This window comes from Lates calcarifer, linkage group LG11, assembly GCF_001640805.2.
Source record: "Lates calcarifer isolate ASB-BC8 linkage group LG11, TLL_Latcal_v3, whole genome shotgun sequence".
In the NCBI taxonomy this organism is placed as follows: domain Eukaryota; kingdom Metazoa; phylum Chordata; class Actinopteri; family Centropomidae; genus Lates; species Lates calcarifer.
This window is the reverse complement of record NC_066843.1, coordinates 12,305,857-12,326,934: the sequence shown is the minus strand read 5'-3', so window position 1 is coordinate 12,326,934 and position 21,078 is coordinate 12,305,857. Positions and strand designations below refer to the sequence as shown.

The window sequence follows — 21,078 nt, the reverse complement described above, 5'->3', positions numbered from 1 at the left end:
GAACTGGACTCCACTATATTGAGAGGTGTTTCTAAGATGAGATGGGAGGAATATTAGAAACACATTTCAATATAATTCAGTGTAGTACAACAGCTAATTAAAATCTTGATGATAAACATATAGTTGAATTAATACTGACACTGACAACAAAAATGAACATTAGAATCTTCTGAGTTTGGTGTATCTAACAAACTTGCCAAGGAGTACACATCCATACTGGAAGCAAGCATTTGGGTTATTGTGATTGTTTTTGCAAACTCTAATTATAGTGTATTTGGGTTGTAAATGTGATTTGTAGTTTATAGCTGCAAATTTTGGGAGCTTTGAAATATGACGAGAATATGAATGCATTCATTGTACAAAAATAATGTAATGTCAAAGCAGGCCTTCTTTTTGTGTCAGAGAATCCACAGTGCAATCATTTTGAATGTCTATGAGGGAGCATGACTATAATTCAATCCCTCCAAGTGAGGAGGCAGTTTGAACTCATGTATTTTAAGTTATTTCACTGCTTGTCTGATGCTCCACGTCAAACACACATTAGTGCACTAATCCACTAAATGGGTCATTTGAATCTTTGCTCTGGTCTAAAATCTTTTTATGGGCCCTCTTTAAAAACATCTGCTCTCTTTGTCCTTTATTTACATTCCCACACAGGACAAAGGAGGTTTGCAGTCGAGTCTCATCTTAACACGGCCACATTTATTCTGCTGGTGACCCAGATGCTTCTTCAGAAGTGTGTGGGCCGCTGCAAAGCTTATTCACTGTGATAAAATCAAAAAGGTTTCTGGGAGGCCTTCCCAATGATTCTTGTTTTTTTAACTGTTGACTTCCCATAAGAAGGTACAAACAGAACTGAGAAACTTGTGGAGGAACAATAAAGTGGATGTGGTCATTAGACGACTGTGAACTGGGGCTCCAAGAAGCCCTCCAGCGCAGAATCAATTAGATACCCCAGACCACATGGGTTTGCGACAGACCCTGGGGAGGGACATAAACACACATGTACACACACACACACAAACACTTTTTCCCACCCTCTGACAGCGAATCCCTTAATAAAAGGGGGAAATTGGAGTGGTGGCAGTGCAAACATGGTCTGTTGTGTTATTAAAGTCAGAGTGTTTGTGCAGCAAGGCCCAGTTCCCAGAGTCCTCATCATTCAGCTCTCTGGAGATATGTGCCCTTTGACCCCTGGAAGGTCCAACTCGCTCATCGTGTCACCTGGCATCGGACAGTGTTTGCGTGCGCATATGTCCGTGTGTCACAAATGTTTATGTTTTCTTCAATTCATTAAAAGTGTCTTTAGTACACTGTACATTATTTAGTTTGCATGTTTGTTAAACCATGTATGCTAACTACTTGTCACCTCTCCAGAGCTACAAACCAGTGCTACTCGATCTCTGGCATTCTTACAACAGTCTTGGTAGTTTGAGTCTACAATTTGCATCCATGTCAGTGCAAGTAGCTTCAGCAGCTAGTGTGACTTTGCAGACAGTTGAGAAATGTTTGTAAATTGCAGTAATGACAGTAGAAGCCCACAGGTTTGTCTAGACTGCCAGAGGAATGTGTTCGGTCTCCACACTGCGGTGGTGCACAAGAGAGCTGTTGTCTTTCGAGGCTCTTCAACTGCCTCTGACAATGTGCAGCTCGCACAAAAAAAGGTCCTTTAACTGCAGCAAAGAATTACATTTTTCAAGGTTTAATCCATATATTATGAGAAAAGAGTAATTCATCTTATGCAATAACTACCCAATCCAAGGCTCATTTATTTAATTTCTAGCTGAATATCTACAATTAGGGAAAGCAATTCCACCACAATACAACATTCCTCACATAAGTGTGCAATTGAATCAATTTTAAGTCTCACAAAACAATATTCTAGCCCAAAGCAACTGCTAAACATTAACCCTTAAGTGTGTTGACACAACAGGCAAATGCATCAGGAAGTCGCCCATTTTCTAAGGCTCACTGCAAAGAGGCTGAATAATAATTTAGCTAGCTATTATCTGCTAGATGCTCACTGACAGGAGTTGTTAAAGTCATTAGCCAGGTTTTGGTAGCTAGCCAGTGAAGTTCTTTATCTTGCTCGGGTCATAGTGTATCAGTGAAACGGTTGGCTGACAGCGAGCGTGGGTCCAATGGGGCCAGGGGGCTCAGGAATCTGACCTCTGTCCTCATGCATACCTCACCTCGGGGACAGCCAGCGACAAGATGTCAAACTCATATAAAACAAGATTTTCACATAGAGTTGGATGTTGACATAGCAGTTTCTTAAACAGCAACATCAACATCAATAAAGGTGAGCTGTCACTTGGACTAATGGCAGATGTTTAGTTAGAAGTTGCAGTACCTGAATGACATGTATAGCACATATGCTCTTATCCACATTGCACCTTAAAAAACAGGTAATAGTATTTTGGGCTTGGTTGACTTTAACTAACTAAAGGTGCTTGCCATCTCTTCAGACCACAGTGTTAAGTCATTCTGAGAGGGCAGCTTTCCCTCAGTGTTGAGATGGGAAGGCTTGAGGTCTCCAAGGCCACCAATAAAATGTCTCACTGTACGTGTGAAGGTGCACAAATACACGTCCATCATTCTACCAACAACATACCCAGCAGGAGTCCTGAGACTCTTTGACGCGCTCCACAATCTGTGTGTGTATGTGTGTGTGTGTGTGTGAGTGTGAGTGTGTGTGAGATATAAAGCCTGTCACCCTGGTCCTCTCCAGGCCTCAGGAGCAGTATTTATGGGCTGTGACTGACCCACATACAAAAGCTCAAGAGTACAATCACAGATGGTACCTTAAAAAGACCTCACTACTCACTATGATCGTTTGCTGGGTCCCAGTATCAGATTGGCACAACTTTATGCATTGTGTTATTATTTGCTTTTTATTTCAGCCCTTATTCTCTAGCATTTGTCCACATGAAATGCAGGTTAAATTTGTGTCCATTGTTATGGCCTCCTCATCACATATATGGGCACATGACCTTTGAAACCTGCACTGTAACAATATCATAATAAACATCTTCCATGTCTGAGCTTCTCTTTTATCTCTTCATACAGTATCACAGCCCTTGTTCAAGGACATAAAAGACAGCGTACATAACCCTCTCCAATTATGGATTAAGTCCTACACGTAAAATAGCTTGGGACTGTTCTTGTTACTACATTATGGTGCAAATAATCTACACCTGACAGATGAGGGCAGTAAAGATTTAGATTTTTTTCCTGAATGTCTGAATGAACAACTGATTTTACAACCTGCGTTCATAATGAACATAAAATGCACTCACACATGCACATGTCCACATACATTAAAAAACTCAAACTAGGTATTGGAGAATGTATAGAATGTTGAGTTACAGAGATGAAATCTTATAAATTTTACATTACGGAGCTCTGGTTACATTCATGAAATATTTTACATTTCAAAGTTCTGATTCTGAATTCCACAACAGATACATAATCTTACTGCTCTGACTTACTGGCTGACTCACAACGTGCACAGACACACACAGACACATAAGATACAGAAGGTAGCTATGACCTTTTCAGCGTCCCATCAAACACTGGTGAAAGGCCACTGTCTGTTCTCGCTTGGCATTGCACAGGGGCCACAACAGAGCTCCTTTCAACAGCTCTCTGTGTGTAAAAGTGTGTGCGTGCATGCTTGTGAGGCAAACCAGAGGCTGGTGACTCTCTGAAAAGGTGAAGGGTGGCTGCTGTTTTCCATCAGTTTTGATACTGTGAGAGAGCTATGCCTTGTATTCCTGCAGGTCAACCCAACGGACAACAAAGCCTGGATGGTGATACAATGCTCGGGCTCAGCTTTGTTCCAGCTGCTGCCACATTGCCAGTTAACCAAGAATTCGCACAACCGCCTTCTCACCGCTTAAACACAGACAGAGAGACTAATCAGAAAAGCAGAGATTAAAAAATAAACTTGAAAGAGAAACCTAAGATGGACAGGGTCAAGAAAACAGCTCAAACAGAACAAAAAAAAAAAAGAATACCCTTTGATTTTGGTCAAAACTTGATACCTAGCATTTCCCACTGGAAAAGAATAAAGACTACTTTCCACCGATTAGCATTAGCTTAGCGGATTCCTTTACTGTACTTTCCAAAGCAGACACTATACTAAAAGATTCCCTTCCGCACTCTGTGAAACCTACTAACCACATGTGTGGAGCTAACCTTTCACTTTGCTGCACGCACACACACACACGCCTCGGGAGTGCTCGCTGCAGATCTGGTAATGGATCACTGTCAGAAACAACAGAGCACGTCCAGTGTGTGGACAATGTCAGGAGGAAGGAAACATGAAACGGAGAAAACGTGAATTTAAACAGAGTAGGAGCTGAAACATGATGGAACATCCCTCTGTGTACGTATACGTATGTGTGTGTGTGTGTGTGTGTTACGCAAAGACAGATTGATTACAAAGATTGCCACAGAGCAGAGACACACAAAACATTTAAGGGATGAAAAACAGAGGGAATGCAAAACCTTAACAATGGTAATTACGCAGAAGCTCTCTCTCTCTCTCTCTCACACACACACACACACACACACACAAACACGTACATGTACATGTAAAACATGCAAATAATACTAATGTGGAATAAGTGAGAAGCTTTTCTTAGAACACAGAAACATAGAAACAGCCACCATGTATATTAAGCCTGATGCTGAAAAGCTGAAAAGAATATTTAGACACTTTATAAACAGCTGGGCTCCTGAGTCTAGTATGGAAGGTATGCAGAGATATTCATCAAGTATGTGAAAACAACAGATGATCAAATCTCTTCTTCCAGGGAAGAAGAGAAACATGCAAGAAAGACAATGAAGGAAAAGAACAATTGCTCCCTCTACTTACAACAGCTTTCTTGCAAACACACACACACAACACACACACACACAACCACACACTCTCCAAGTATGCAAAACACTCACCGTGTGTGAAGTGTGTGTATGTGTGTGTGTGTGGAGTCGTCCCCTGCCGAAGTGCAGCGCTCCAGTGAGAGGCCAAACTCTGCTGTGGCTCTGCGAGCTCCCTGCCTGCCCCCTCCCACCCATGGCTGTCATGTGACTCAGCATGCAAGGCAACAAGACACGCCCACTTCCTTCAACCCCCCTCAACAAAGTTTAAAAAAAAACAAAAAACCTTTATACAAAATAAAGTAAATTTTAGCAGAGATTGTGTGGTGGCTGAGGAATAGAGCACAGTATTTGTCAGACGCAGACTTGAAACAAAGAGAAGCTGGGTGATTATCTGTTATAGAGGAAAAAGGGGCAGAGAGCATGTGTGTGAATGTATCTACACTGAGGCGGACTGCAGCCTTAGGGCCAGCTGAATGTCCCCCTCCTAAAGCCCAGGGATTATTTACAACCCTAATTACCTGGCCTGACCCTCTCATCTCTCCAGGCTCTGCATTCATCACATCCCACTCATTCCTCTCACACAGACCTGAGACACATCACATCAAACTACTGGGATTCCCTTTGATATTACATATACTGGTGCTCTGAATAACGTTGCTTTTAGTTCTCAAGATACAAACAAACACTTTGGACTACAAGTCAGGGCTGCACAATTTTGAGTAATGCTTAGGGAATTATGCAATATTTCAATTTCAAAACCCAAGTTACATTTTTACAGGGAAATGTTTTCAGGCCTTATGTGCTGCAGAGAGAGCACAGGATATGGAGACATTTGTTCTTTCTTAAAAGGAGAAAATGTTGAAAAAAGCATTGCATAATTCCACTGCAACTAAACAAGTTTTGACACTGGTTAATAACCTGGCAATAACACACATACACACACACTTCCAATCAACAAAAAAACATTTCTGGCATAATGTAAAATTGTTTTTTATTATTACTATAGAGCGATGATCAAATACAGAGGGATCACAGCAACATCTGAGGCCAAGTCATTTGTAATATTTTAAAAACAAAGCAATAAATTAAGGCACCAGGTTTTACAACATCAATATATAATGTTTTAGAGAGGCCACCAAAGATGAGAACGCTTTTAAAATCTGGACCTAAAATAATAATAATATAAACAGCTTAAGAATGAAAAACTTAAAAGTCCCTTAACAGTTGTAGGTGTTGTAGGGCAGAAAGCTGCCCTCACTTATTTTTTTAAAACCTGAGAGCGAACCAATTACTTTAGCTGATTACTATTCTTATGGAGCATGTATATTTGTGTGATTAAAGAGAAGAGGAAACAGCTGTCTCCAGCCTCATAGGAAGTATAATTATACAGCAGTGCAGGGCTTGAGTGCAACCTTACAGCCACATGAGCAGCAGGCAGACACACACACACACACACACACACACACACACACACACACACACACACACACACACACACACACACGACAGCACCTGCATTCCTTGAGATGAAGAGTCATGTTCCTGAAAAAACAGGCTGCAGAGATGAATTTGTTTCATCCCATTACACAGACTTATAGCTGCCAAGATAAACCTCTCTCCCAGTACACGCTGGCACCTCAGTGTTGAATACCCGCTACACCCAGTGCAGAATTTACACCACTGCCATCTAATTAATCTGAGACACCGTCACGGACCTTCAAAATTCTGCACTATACGAACAGACAGTATATATAAACTCACAAAAAACCCAACACAGCGTGATCAAAACCAGATCTTAACCAAATATGGAGTTAAATTAAACACTCATTGTACTTAGTTTTACAATGTGGGAAATGGTACATTTTCCCCGAAACTGAGGGCCCCCTCTTTTAAAAGCTTTCATTCTAAGCCTCCTCTTTTCTTCTCCCTCTCTCTGAAAATCTACTTTATCACCCCAATAAAAACTCTCAGTTTAAACTGAGAATACACATTCAGGTTTTGACTGACACTAAAATATAGATAAAACTGACAGGAGTTACTAGTGGGTTTAGAGAATCCTAGAAGGGGTTTTCTGGTCTCTGTTAGTTGGGTTCTTAAATCACCTCAGCTCCGATTCTGTAGAACAGCAGTTCCCAGCCGGAGGTTTTGAAAATCTCTTTTACAAAGCTGCCCTGTTTATGGTGCAGATATGACCACAGGGGGACGTTACACAAACACGTTACTCTTACTATTCATTTTTACAGCGCTAGAGATAAAGCAAGTCACATTTTAGTGCACTGAGAAAAAGAACAATAACTGCCCAAATGTAGTAAATTTAACACAGCATCCTTATCTGTAATTTTGACGTAGAGTGTTGTGACAGTTACTGTCTTATTTAAAAAGAGAAAATGTTACAGGGCAGAACAGCTTTGTGTAAATAATCACTTGCCAGCTCGGGGCTCTAAACACAAACTTTTCCTCCTGCCTCCTTCCCACATCACCGCCTTTCCGGAGCCACTCTTTTACTCTCTTCACCGAACCCTTGACTTAACCTTAAAACTATGTCGCCCCCATGGTCACTGACAGCCAACATACCCAGTTCACTGCAGCACTGTCTGCGTCAACCTGCAAACTATAAAAGCTGACACATAACTTCACAAGTGTTATAAATAGGTTAAGATGGATCTTTAGTGAGAAGAAAAAAATTCTTTCCCTCCCTTTTTGAGGTTTCTTCATGAAGACGCTGACTCCTGAGTGAACCCTCAGGAGTCTACATGCAGTGTGAGCCAACCATCATTTGTTTGATCAGCCATTACTTGGCAAGCTCCTTTATTACAGAGTTGCTGCCCTGCTGGGGACACGGCCTCCTCAGATAAAAAAGATCTTCATTTTGAGGAGATGGGGGATGTGGTGACAGAAAGCCAATGGCAGGAGGGCTGATGTTTCTGGGCTGAGCCAAGATGGTGTCATGTATTGGCAGGCGGAGCACAGGGCTGCCTGGCTGACCCCTGACAGCGTTCCTCGCAGCTGTCCAAGGTCTTTCATAACACAGAAACATGATAGATAGTAGTAGCATGAGTCACTGGGTGCATTATGTTAAATGCATCACTGGCTGGTCTTTTTCCTCTTAAGATAATGCACAGTGAGGTACAGGCTATTTATGAACATTTGTGAATATAATGTAATTGCATCGAAGGGAAGACAGGGAGACGTCTTAAATCAGTATACACTGGGTTGTTGCAGTGCACTGGGAGGAGTGAGAGATGAAGGATAAACTTAGCAGAAAAAATTCACTGAAAATATCTATATATTTAGCTGCAGTGCATGTTTAGGTTTTCAGGAGTACAGCAAGTAAAAAAAAAAAAAAAAACAGAACCAGAGCATCTTTTATACAGCATCGCTTGTATGATTCTCTCATGCTGCCCATGTGAAAGATGTGGGTGGTGACCACAGAGAAACTAAATGTTTCCTTTGTCCCCTTTTTCCTCGCCCATAGGGAATACCAAAGCCTCCATACAGGATATCAAGTGTGTGTCTGTGTGTGTATGGAGGTGTCACATGAATCCAGCTCTCTGGGAAAATTGGAAATACTTGTTTGGTTTGAAAGGATTTATAGTAAACAGTCAAATGAGACACTGTCACTCCTCTGAAAACGGCGTCTGTAGCCTCACGTCAGCTTCCCACACTGAACCATGTTGTGCGCATGTTTCTGTGTATGTGTGTGTGTGTGTGTATACAAACACAGAGCCAGACAGCTGATCTGCTGTTTGGTATGTTTCAAACTGTAAACTATAATGAGCATTAAATGCAGCAGCACTGACACATAGATTTTGCAAGCTCCAGGCTTAATACCTTCCAGGTGAGTGAGGCCAAATACCTGTGTGACAGCATCTCCTGCTGGTTGCTGGTAGAGTTGCAGCAATGCAGGCAACAATCACAGGACAGGTACAGGTATGAATTTAACATGCATGTCAGGCAATGAAACCACACATCTTGTCATTAAGAGTTGTGGCACATACATGTACTGAGGTAGGATGTTTTACAGCAGAACAATGAGTTAACAGTGGCTAATAATTAGCCAGGCCCTATTACAAATATAAATCTCCTTCTTCAACCTGCAGTCCAAAGGACACACTCACTGCACAGGCTAGTTTCCAGCCTAAACCTCATGAAATTTCCAGATTTCCAGAATTCCTCCTCACAGAATCATCCCAATAATAACCAGAAATACAGAACATCTGTTTTTGCATTTTAAAAGCACATGACTGCTAAATCCTACTAAAAACACACACAAAAAAATGACTTGAATAAAGAGGGAATTTTCACCCCGACAGCTGCATTACCAAACTTCTTGTAAGGAACGCTTGTGTCACATACTTAACTAGATGAATGCTCAGTTTCATTTACTAGGAAACCGTAACTTAAGGGGAGTTAGGACTGCACTCACAGAAACACACAGACCAGCAGCAGACTAATGCAGGTAAGCGCTCTTATTTTCTAACAGCTAGTTTATTATTTATCTTGGCTTCCATTCAACATGATTGCTGAGGCATTTAACCCCAAACTTCTTTGTGATGGTTTCTCTACTTGCAGTTGACAGCCTTTTCAGTTAGATTTGATTTGGAGTAGATTACACTGCACTTGGTCAACCTACTCTGATTTTTCTGTTGTGTCATAAATACAGTCTTTAACATAGAAGTGAAAAACATACATTATTATTTCCAAATTCAGCAACAACAAATAAAAATAACCAGAAACAAACAACAAGCTACTTTATAGCTTTGAAACATTTAACTACCAGACATGTTTGTTTTTTTTTACAGTTCGCCTATAGCTATAAAACTAACATTTTTACCTCACCGCTAAAAGGACAAGTTACATTGTTACAAATATTACAAATATTCCTCTGCCAATGGAACACTAGCATTAGGAAACACTGTGTGTGGAGGCACAAAGAAGGAAGTTTTTACTAAAAAGACTGACTCTGGAAAATGATCATTTAATTTAGTAAGACAGCTCAGGACTGATATTAACTTCAGATAAACAGACAGACTTAAAACATTGTGAACCTGTTCTTTGGGTGTTAAAAATATGTCATCAAAAATCATACATGTATGTACTGAATAATATCAATAACTTTTTTAATATCGTTACAGGATGATGAGGATCTCAGGAAGAGTCACAAGTTGCGGTGTTGCTCTGTTCCTTGTCCTGACCTCTGTGTCAGCTGTACAAAGGCTCAACTCAATCAATGATTTGAAGAGAATCAACTTTGGCCAATCTGTGCCCAAGCACAGTCTTCTGCTGCTCCACTGGTTTGCCAACGAGGTTGATATTGACAGAAACAATGTCATACGGTTGACCTTTGATCCAGACAATGAAGATTATGGTTCACATCATTATAGCAACTATGAGGGATTGTTGGACCCACTGCCTAATGGAAATACACACCAGTACTACACTGTTGGCAATCTCAATCAAGGGACCTCTGTGCAACTTCCAAATTATGTCACCCATTCTCGGAGAGAGTACGAAGGAGAAAACATGGACCGGATCATATTCAGAGTCAGGGAGCCGCACACAGGACAGCGAGTTCTGCAGAGGATAGACCGAGTGTTTATCACACAACATTATGAATATCAGGAAACAGATTATGATCCAGATCATACCTACGAGATCACTACTGACCTCTTAATGCAGATCAGACAGTTTTCAGTCTCTGTGGGAGAGGACCAGTCATCACTTATGCATCTCAGAAACTGTTACAGAAGTAATGCTGATTTATGGCGCATCAGAAACACATGGCGTGACCTTGCTTGTCTTGGACTGTTCTTGTTTATTGTGCTCCAAGAAAATCACACCTCTCAACAACGCAACAACAGACCTCAGAGTGCAGCAAAAGGAAACACACAACCAGATTTTGTTGTCAAAATCCCACAAGAGAAACAAAATCACTGCCCTGACACTTGCTATGCTTGCTGTGAGACCTGTCTTATTGTTGTTCTTATTTTATTCATTTCATTATATGCCATTGGCTTTTTTTTTATCAAGTAGGGGAATTAGATAATAAGAAATGAGGGCAAAAATGTTCCTAAATATTGTCTAAACAAAGTGTGATGGTAACACTTTTCAGTGATGATGACCACCAGGAAGCCAGCAGGACTTTGAAGATTAATGTGATTCAGGCAGTTATGACACCTCAGTAAACCTGGACAATGGCAAATGGGTTGTTCTGTTGTTCTGCTGTATGCATTTATTTTTTTTACTTCCATGTTCAATTGATTGTGTACAATTTTAGCTTATTTTGTAAATGTGGTTCACTTAATATTGACATACAGGGTTAGTATGGCATGTTTGTGATTAAAGACCAAATACTGAAAAATCAGTGTTTGCCATGAAGGGCTCAGAGTCTTCAGGGTTTCAGTTCAGTCCAATCAGTCAGTCAACTTTATTTCAGACTATAGCACCATAATAAAATCTATCAGTGATCAGCACATCTTCATCACAGAGAAACAAAGAAGTTATCAGTGAATGAAGGCAGCATTTGTTCTGAATAAAAACCTGCAGAGTCTGACCTCAATGGCACAGTTTAAGACATCTACTGTAAATAACATTTGAAAGGGTCTTACCTGCCTGGAAAATTTTAACACTAAAGATCAAAAACAGGATGGAAGTTTAAGTTTTATTAAAATAAAAATTACAGTGTTTTTTTTAAATATTTTGTATGTTGTTTTACAGGTTTTGTCTGTTTTGTCAAATAATTATATTTAGTAAAATCATGTGAAAAAGTGTTAATTTATGTGCCAATCATTAAAAAATAGGGCAAAACTGTAAATGAAAAAAAGTGGCAATGGTTGTTGTATGACATTTAATCATAAAATCATATAATTTTTACCATATTTCAATGTGTCAAAATTATTGACACATTGTTTTTTGATTCAAACTGCTCTAGCCAAACTTCCTGTAACTAGTAGCGACGCTTGTTTTGGTTTTACTTACAAGGAAACCGTAACCTAAGGCGAGTTAAGAGCGCTCTCACACAAACACAGAGATCGTATACCTAAGAGTAGCAGACTAACACAGGTGAGTGCTCCTATTTTCTAATTGCTAGTTTTTGATTTATCTTGGCTTCCATTCAACATGATTAGTGAGGAATTTAACCTCTGTCCTCTTTGTTTTCCTCTACCTGCAGTTGACAGTTTGTTCAGTTAGACTTGATTTGGAGTAGATGGCACTTTGTAATAAAAATAACTGCCAGCATCCACTTTATAGCCTTGAAACTTATAACTACTTTCTTGCATTTCTGTATTATGAATTGTTTGAATTTGAATTGTATGATTATAAAGTCATCAAACACAGGATTAACATAAAATAACTTATTGTTATTGCTTAGATATAAAACTGTCACTACTAAAAGTCACACTATTGTCTTAAAACAATAGTCAGACGTCCATATGAACCCTGAAACAGGTTTTGTTTGCCTCCTCCTCCAAAAATATTTTTAGTATGAACTCCACTTTTTGTGTTACCATTTCTCTGCCAAAGAACTAGATTAAAACAAGAGGTTATATTCCAAAGTTTGACAGCTGAAGACAAATATTAGCTTCAGGTATGCTCAACTTAAAAAGAAGCAAAACCTGTGTCAACATTCATTATTATTAAAAACTATAATATAAATGTATCATCATGAAAATTAGATGCATCTCTCATTCCAAATACATGTACGGACTGATAATGTACAGTTTGAATGAATAATGCAGTTAATAACTTTTTAAATATCGTTACAGGATGATGAGGATGTCAGGAAGAGTCACAAGTTGCTGTGTTGCTCTGTTCCTTGTCCTGACCTCTGTGTCAGCTGTACAAAGGCTCAACTCAATCAATGATTTGAAGAGAATCAACTTTGGCCAATCTGTGCCCAAGCACAGTCTTCTGTCAGTAACTACCTATTCATTTCATTATTGATTAACATGTTAATTATGTTATGTTTGATTAATCAATCAATCATCTAAAATATGAAATGTGGTAAAACACAAATGGTCATAAAATCATAACAATAGTAAAAGAAGTGTTGACGTTATGACCCATGAGTACTAAGTAGTCATTACTCCATACCCACACCCATCTTTGAACTCAGTCTTCATTTTGATCTCAGCTACACACCTGTGAAGTTTTGTGACTGAACAGTACAGGAAGTTCTAAGTTTTATTAGAACAAGAAGCGACGTCTCAGTGGTTGTACTTCACCATTAACACATCTGGACATTCTGAGCTTTATAACAAACTGCAGTTAGTTAATAACAGCACAACTTCTTCTCTAAATGGCTCTTTTTGTATGATAATGCACAGTTCAGACATGGTCATGAAATTCAGGATTTATTCATGCAACAATGTCATGCTCCAGTACGTCTAATCTCATTGTAGTGATTTATTAAAGATGAAGAGAATGTAAATTACTCTGATGGATAAATGAAACCGATAAGTGAAATGATCTATGGTCTGTTAAGGACAGCTTTCACTGATAATGTATTAGATTAAAAAAACAGGAGTGTATTTTACATATGGTTTTCTAAGGTTTTGGCACAGTTTGAGACGTCTGCTGCAGCTCTGTCAAACTTCCTGTAACCAGTAGCAACACTTGTTTCGGTTTCACTTATAGGGAAACGGTAACTTAAGGGGAGTTAAGAGTGTTCTCAAACAAACACAGAGATCCTATACCTAACAGCAGCAGACTTATGCAGGTGAGTGCTCTTATTTTCTAACTGCTAATTTCGTATTTATCTTAGCTTTCATTCAATATGATTAGTGAGGAATGTAACCTCAGTCGTCTTTGTGAGGGTTTCTCTACTTGCAGTTGACAGTCTGTTCAGTTAGATTTGGAGTTAGATTTTACCTCACTATTAAAATGAGTCACACTATTCTCTTAAAACAATCGTCAGGCGTCCATATGACAGTTTTGCTTGCTGTAATCATTCCTTGTGTTCATACTGGTTATTAATAGATCCCTTACTAATGCATGCGTTTTTAGTATGAATAACACAGTTAATAACTTTTTAAATATTGTTACAGGATGATGAGGATGTCAGGAAGAGTCACAAGTTGCTGTGTTGCTCTGTTCCTTGCCCTGGCCTCTGTGTCAGCTGTACAAAGGCTCAACTCAATCAATGATTTGAAGAGAATCAACTTTGGCCAATCTGTGCCCAAGCACAGTCTTCTGCTGCTCCACTGGTTTGCCAATGAGGTTGATATTGACAGAAACAATGTCATACGGTTGACCTTTAATCCAAATGGAGATTACGGCTCACATCATTATCGCAATGTTGAGAGGCTGCTCGACCCACTGCCTCATGGATACCAATACTACACCATTGGCAATCTCAATCAATGGACCTCTGTCCGACTTCCAAATTATGTCACCCGTCCCCGCACAGAGCATGATGGAGGAAACAGGGACCGGATCATACTCAGAGTCAGGGAGCAGAACACAGACCAGCAAATTTTGCAAAGCATAGACCAAGTGTTTATCACACAGCATTATGGAAATCTGGGGACAGCTTATGATCGAACTCATACCTATGAGATCACTACTAACCTCTTAAGAGAGATCAGAGAGTTTTCTGTGGGACAAAACCAGTTGTCACTTAGATATCTCAGAGAGCACTTTGGAAGTAACGCTGATGATTTCCAATTACGTGACATCCAAAACACATGGGGTCACCTTGCTTGTCTTGGACTGCTGTTGTTTATTGTGCTCCAGGAAAAATACTCCTCTACCCAACACAACTACACACCTCAGTGTACAGCAAGAAACGACACAGAACCTGATGTTGCTGTCCACATCCCAGAAAACGAACAAAGTCCCGGGAATGTGGATACTTCAGAGACCTGTCATTTTGTTAGTTGTATTTTATTCATTTTATTGTTAATTATTTTTGGTTTCGTTTTTTTATCAGGTAGGGGAATTAGATGACAAGATGTATTAGATGTATTAGATTTCTAACAGATGTATTAGAAAAAAGTGTATTTTACATATGGTTTTGTATCATTTCTGTAATGTTGAAAATGCTACATTTAATAAATTAGTTGGTTTATTTTTGTGTCGATTAATTTTCTTACTTAACACAGAAGTGAAACTCTCCATTCTGGGACAATCACAGAATCAAAACACAACATCATCTGTTAACTTGATTATGCTTCCTCCAATCACAACCTTAATTCAACTGGGTTTATTTGTGTACAAGAAAATTGTAAAACTGGGAGTTAAGAGCAGTAACTACCCATTCATTTCATTATTGATCTATTGGTTAATTATGTTTTCAATTAATCAATCAATCACCTAAAACATGAAATTTAATAAAACACAAATAGTTTTAAAAAAAGTGAAAATGTAAAAAAAACAATAAGGTAAGCATTGATGTTATGACCCATAAATACTAAGTAGTCATAACTCCGCAACAACAACTTTGACATGCTGTTACCAGCACAGAGGCATAAAAATGCAGGCAATTAAACAAGCAACTATTTTGATTTGTGATCAGATCCGATCTGTGATCAGCAAATACAGGTTAATAACTAGACACTATCTTGAGATAGGATCACACCAGCCATGACGCCCATCATGTTGACGTCAGGACCCACGAGCACTAAGTATCATTACTCCACACCCACACCCATCTTTGAGCTCAGTCTTCATTCTGATTTGAACTACATACCTGTAAAGTTTTGTGACAGCAAAATGGTGATGGTGACATGGTGTTACCATCACATTTACAAGATCTGTCAACAAACTGATATATGAACACCTACCAAAGTACTGAAAAACTGTGTCGGTTATAGTTCCCAGTAGGTGTCTCCAGGACCACATTTTGCCATGATTACACAAACACAAACACGCAAACACACATACACAAGGTGGTAACAAGTCCAGCAACTCTGTCACAGCTGATAATAATCAGCTTTTGCAATTTTTTTTTCATGTCAATGAAGAGATTATTACTTGAATTCTTCTCGAATACAGAATAATTCCTCTGTGTCAAACGTCCTAAAAGAACTAGCTATTCTTGTTTCCCCAGTTTAATTTACAAGGAAACAGTAACCTCAAAGGGAGTTACAACTAGTCTCACACAAACACAGAGAACAGATACTTCACTGCAGCAGACTAACACAGGTGAGCGCTCTAATTTTCTAATTACTAGTTTTTGATTTAGCTCACCTTCCAATCAACGACTGATGAGGAATTTAATCTCAGTCTTCTTTGTGGAAAGTTTTCATTCAAAAGGTGAAAATAATGCAGCTGGGTTTGTTTGGTTGGATTTGATTTGGAACAGATTACACTGAACATGGTCTCTTTCACATAGAAGTGAAGAACACACATTCTTATTTCCTAATTCAGCAACAACTGATAAAAACAACCACCAACATCCACGTTACAGCTTTGAAACATTTAACTACTTTGTTTAATTTACTGAATTGGAATTGCATTGAATATTAATTAATCAAACACTGGATTAACAGAAAAATGATTTATCAATGTCATTTTCTCGAGTGATGCTATTTTTTACACTTTGCTTACAGCTATTAAACTGTCATTATTACCTCACTGCTAAAATGACGAGCCCCGCTATTGTCTTAAAACAATAGTCAGACGTCCATATGAAGGTTCAAACAGGTTTTGCTTGCTGTAAACATTCCTCCTGTTATCAACAGATCCCTTACTGATGCAACAGTCTTTTAGTATGAACTCCACCCTTTGTGTTACTATTTCTGTGGAGGCACAAAGTAGTTGTTCATACTAAGAAGACTGACTTTGCAATATGACCATTTGTTTTAATGTAGGGAGGCAGCTGAAGAATAATATTAGCTTCAAATAAACTTTGTAGAAGATTTTTGCACTGAAGAAAGACCCTTCCTAATACCAGTCTGACTCTGGGTGGCCAGTATTATCTGTTTCAGCATTCACATGGCCACATTACTGTTGTTTTTAGACTGACTTGAAAAAGTTTGAGTCTATCCTTTGGGTGTTAAATGATGTTAAAAAATAAGTTAATTAATCATGAAAAAAATAATTAGATGTATCCCTGCCTACAAATAGATGCATGGTATAACGCAGTTAATAACTTTTTAAATATCGTTACAGGATGATGAGGATGTCAGGAAGAGTCACAAGTTGCTGTGTTGCTCTGTTCCTTGCCCTGGCCTCTGTGTCAGCTGTACAAAGGCTCAACTCAATCAATGATTTGAAGAAAATCAACTTTGGCCAATCTGTGCCCAAGCACAGTCTTCTGCTGCTCCACTGGTTTGCAAATGTGGTTGATATTGATAGAAACAATGACATACGGTTGACCTTTAATCCTGACAATGGAGAGTATGGTTCGCATCATTATAGCAACTATGAGGGACTGTTGGACCAACTGCCTGATGGATACCAGTACTACACTGTTGGCAATCTCAATCACGAGAACTCTGAGTTGCTTCCAGAGTATGTCGCCCACCCCCGGTCAGAGTATGAGGGAGGAAACAGGGACCGGATCATATTCAGAATCAGGGAAGCAGACAAGGGACAGCAAGTTCTGCCGAGGATAGACCAAGTGTTTATCACACAACATTATGAATATCAGCAGACAGATTATGATCCAAATCATACCTACGAGATCACTACTGACCTCTTCACAGAGATTAGAGAATTTTCAGTCTCTGTGGGAGAGGACCAGTCGTCACTTATGCATCTCAGAGACCGTTACAGAAGTATCACTGATTTATGGCACATCAGAAACACATGGGGCGACCTTGCTTGTCTTGGACTGCTGTTGTTTATTGTGATCCAGGAAAGGTGCTACTCTAACGAAAACAACTACAGTCCTCAGAATACAGAGAGAGAAAACACACAACCAGATTTTGTTGTCAAAATCCCAGAAGACAGACAAAATCACTCAAATGCTGATCCTTGCTGTACCTGTAGGACCTGTTCTATTGTTACTCTTTTTTTATTCATGTTATTGGTGCTTGTCAGCGGTGTAATATTTTTATCAGTTATAAGAATTAGATGACAAGAAATGATGGAGAACATGTCCCCAGATGTTGTCTAAACCAAGGTGAGATGGTAATTTGTGATTGTTATTCAGGCAGTTATGACACCTTAGCTAATACTGAGATATAATGAGAGACCCATGACTACTGCAGTCATTTGACCTGAGAATCAATGCTGATTATACCCTGTCCTACTGAAGACAAAAGCAAGATGTCAGTGGGTGTTAGTGGGGGTTTTGCCTAGCGTGAGAGGGGCTTAACAGTAGTGGTGCACTGCTGCTTCATCTTGCTTCTGATAAATATGAAGAGAATATAAACTGCTCAGATGTATTTTACATATGGTTGTGTATTATATCTGTAATATTGAAAATGGTGCATTTATTAAACAGACACTGCTGGGTTAGGTCTGTAAATAAATCTAAAAGCTGACACAGTCGATCATCTCTTCATACCATTTCTATAAGGAGTCCAGGTCAATGTGTGGAAGAGTGGTAGTCTACTGAAAACGTTTTATTGCTGCTACAAAATAAGATAATACAAATAGAGAGGAGAGACTCGCATGTTTGTTTTTGTGTTGATGAATTTTCTTCAACACTGAAGTGAACCTCTCCACTGAACCAAAACACACCATTATCTGTTAACTTGGTTATGCTTCGTCCAATCACAACCTTAATTCAACTGAGGTAACTGGGTTCAATTGTGTGCATAAAATTAAAATACTGAGAGTTGAGAGCAGTAACTATGAGTTAAGTTTTGATCTCAGCTACACACCTGTAAAGTTTTGTGACAGGACAGGTGTATCGCCATCACAGTGACAAGATTTGTCCACAGACATAAAGACAGACCACCTGCCAAAGAAGTGAAAAATTGTGTCCGTGGCAGACACACACAGACACGGTGAAAACAATACCAGCAACACTGTCACAGTTAATAATAATCAGCTCTTAGAGAGATCACTACGGTTATTCTTGATAACAGAGGAAACTTCAATTAAAACAGCTGTGTCTTCCTGTAACGACTGGCAGCACTTGTTTCCCCAGTTTAATTGAACAGGAAACGGTAACCTAGGGGAGTTGCGACTCACACGAACACAGGGATCAGATACCTAAAGGCAGCGGACTAATGCAGGTGAGCGCTCTTATTTTCTGACTGCTAGTTGTTGACTTGTCTTAGCTTCCATTCAACATGGCTGATGAGAAATTTAACTTCAGTCTTCTTTGTGAAGGTTTTTATTCAAAAGGTGAAAATAATATGTGAAGACACTGCAGCTGAGTTTGTTTGGCTAGATTTGATTTGGAGTCTGATTTGTTGTCTCATAAATATACTCTTTCACATAGAAGTGAAGAACACACATTATTATTTCCTAATTAAGCAACAACAGATAAAAAAAATAACCACCGACATCCACTTAATAGCTTTGAACATTTAACTACTTTGTCTCATTTACTGACTGGGTATTCTGTTGATTATTGATTGATCAAACACTGGATTAACTTTTTTTTTTTTGGTTATTATTGTTTGCCATTTCTCAAGTGATATCAGACATGCTATTTTTACATTTTCCTTACAGCTATTCAGCTGTCTCACTGCTAAAAGGACATGTCCCACTATAGTCTTAAAACAATAGTCAGGCGTCCATATGAACACTGAAACAGGTTTTGCTTGCTGTAAACATTCCTCCTGTTCATACTGATTATTAAGAGATCCCTTACTGATGCAACAGTCTTTTAGTATGATGTTTATACTAAAAAGACTGACTTTGGGATATGACCACTTGTTTTAATGAAGTGAGAAAGCAGAAGACGTTTCAGGAAAACGTCATAATAGATTAGAATATAAATAGAAAATAAAATAGAAAACTGTGAGCCTGTTCTTTGGGTGTTATGTTACTATTAAAAACCATAAAACAGATATTAAGAAATAACTCTCACACTTTGAATGAATAATGCAAATAATAACTAATTATATATCGTTACAGGATGATGAGGATGTCAGGAAGAGTCACAAGTTGCTGTGTTGCTCTGTTCCTTGTCCTGACCTCTGTGTCAGCTGTACAAAGGCTCAACTCAATCAATGATTTGAAGAAAATCAACTTTGGCCACTCTGTGCCCAAGCACAGTCTTCTGCTGCTCCACTGGTTTGCCAACGAGGTTGATATTGACAATAATAATGTTATATGGTTGACTGTTGATCTAAATGATGGAGATTATGGTTCACATCATTATGGCAACTTTGAGGGACTGTTGGACCAACTGCCTCATGAATATGTCAGATACCAGTACTACACTATTGGTAATCTCCATCAAGACACCTCTGTGCCACTTCCATCTTATGTCACCCACCCACGGTCAGAGTATGCAGGAAAAAACGAGGACCGGATCATAATTAGAATCAGGGAGCCGAACAAAGAAGAACGAGAGTCACAGAGGATAGACCGAGTATTTATCACACAGCATTCTGGATATAGGACATATGATCCAGAACATACCTACGAGATCACTACTAACCTCTTAAGACAGATCAGAGAGTTTTCTGTTTCTGTGGGAGAGGACCAGTCATCAATTACATATCTCAGAGACCGTTACGGAAGTAACGCTGATTTATGGCACATCAGAAACACATGGGGTCACCTTGCTTGTCTTGGACTGCTGTTGTTTATTGTGATCCAGGAAAGGTGCTACTCTAATAAAAACAACAACAGCCCTAAGAAAGCAGAGAGAGAAAACTCTTTTAAACGACACAACGACACACCCCAGAGAGCGGCGAGAGAAGATACACAACTGGATGTCTTGGGCAACTTCCAGGAAAATGGACAAGATCACTTGAATGCTGACACTTCAGATATCAGTACTGAAGTCGGTCTTATTTTATTCACTTTACTGTTAATTGTAATTTTTGGTGTCATTTTTTCACGAGTTACGGGAATTAAATGACAAAAAATGAGGGAGAACATGTTCCTAAATATTGTCCAAATAAAGTGTGATGGTAATACTTTTCAGTGATGATGACCACCAGGCAATCAGGCAGTTATGACACCTCAGTAAACCTGGACAATGGCAAATGTGTTCTATTGTTCTGCTGTATGCATTTTTTTTTTACTTCCATGTTCAATTGATTGTGTACAATTTTAGCTTATTTTGCAAATGTGGTTCACTTAATATTGACATACAGGGTTAGTATGGCATGT

General features: G+C 39.1%; 2 protein-coding genes across 20 annotated transcripts in view; one reads left to right on the top strand and one right to left on the bottom strand.

The window, feature by feature from the left end:
• The window catches only part of LOC108880247 (septin-9), a 135,350-nt gene that overhangs the window by 62,752 nt on the left and 51,520 nt on the right, over positions 1-21,078 (bottom strand). The window contains exon 1 of one of the 11 annotated variants that reach the window (XM_051073739.1): positions 4,960-5,080. The exons of 9 other annotated variants lie outside the window; for them this stretch is intronic. The gene's annotated coding sequence lies outside the window, so the exon portion shown is untranslated. Of the gene's footprint in view, positions 1-4,959; positions 5,081-21,078 lie in introns of those variants that run through there. One more of the 11 variants, XM_051073740.1, reaches the window with a different exon arrangement.
• Positions 1-21,078, top strand: part of LOC108896335 (uncharacterized) — a 59,639-nt gene that overhangs the window by 23,229 nt on the left and 15,332 nt on the right. For 4 of the 9 annotated variants that reach the window (XR_007814079.1, XR_007814080.1, XR_007814081.1 and 1 more), the window contains exons 1-4: positions 9,187-9,346; positions 10,023-11,949; positions 12,654-12,800; positions 13,525-13,606. The exons of 1 other annotated variant lie outside the window; for it this stretch is intronic. The gene's annotated coding sequence lies outside the window, so the exon portion shown is untranslated. Of the gene's footprint in view, positions 1-9,186; positions 9,347-10,022; positions 11,950-12,653; positions 12,801-13,524; positions 13,607-15,790; positions 16,033-21,078 lie in introns of those variants that run through there. 4 more of the 9 variants (XR_007814082.1, XR_007814084.1, XR_007814083.1 and 1 more) reach the window with 2 other exon arrangements.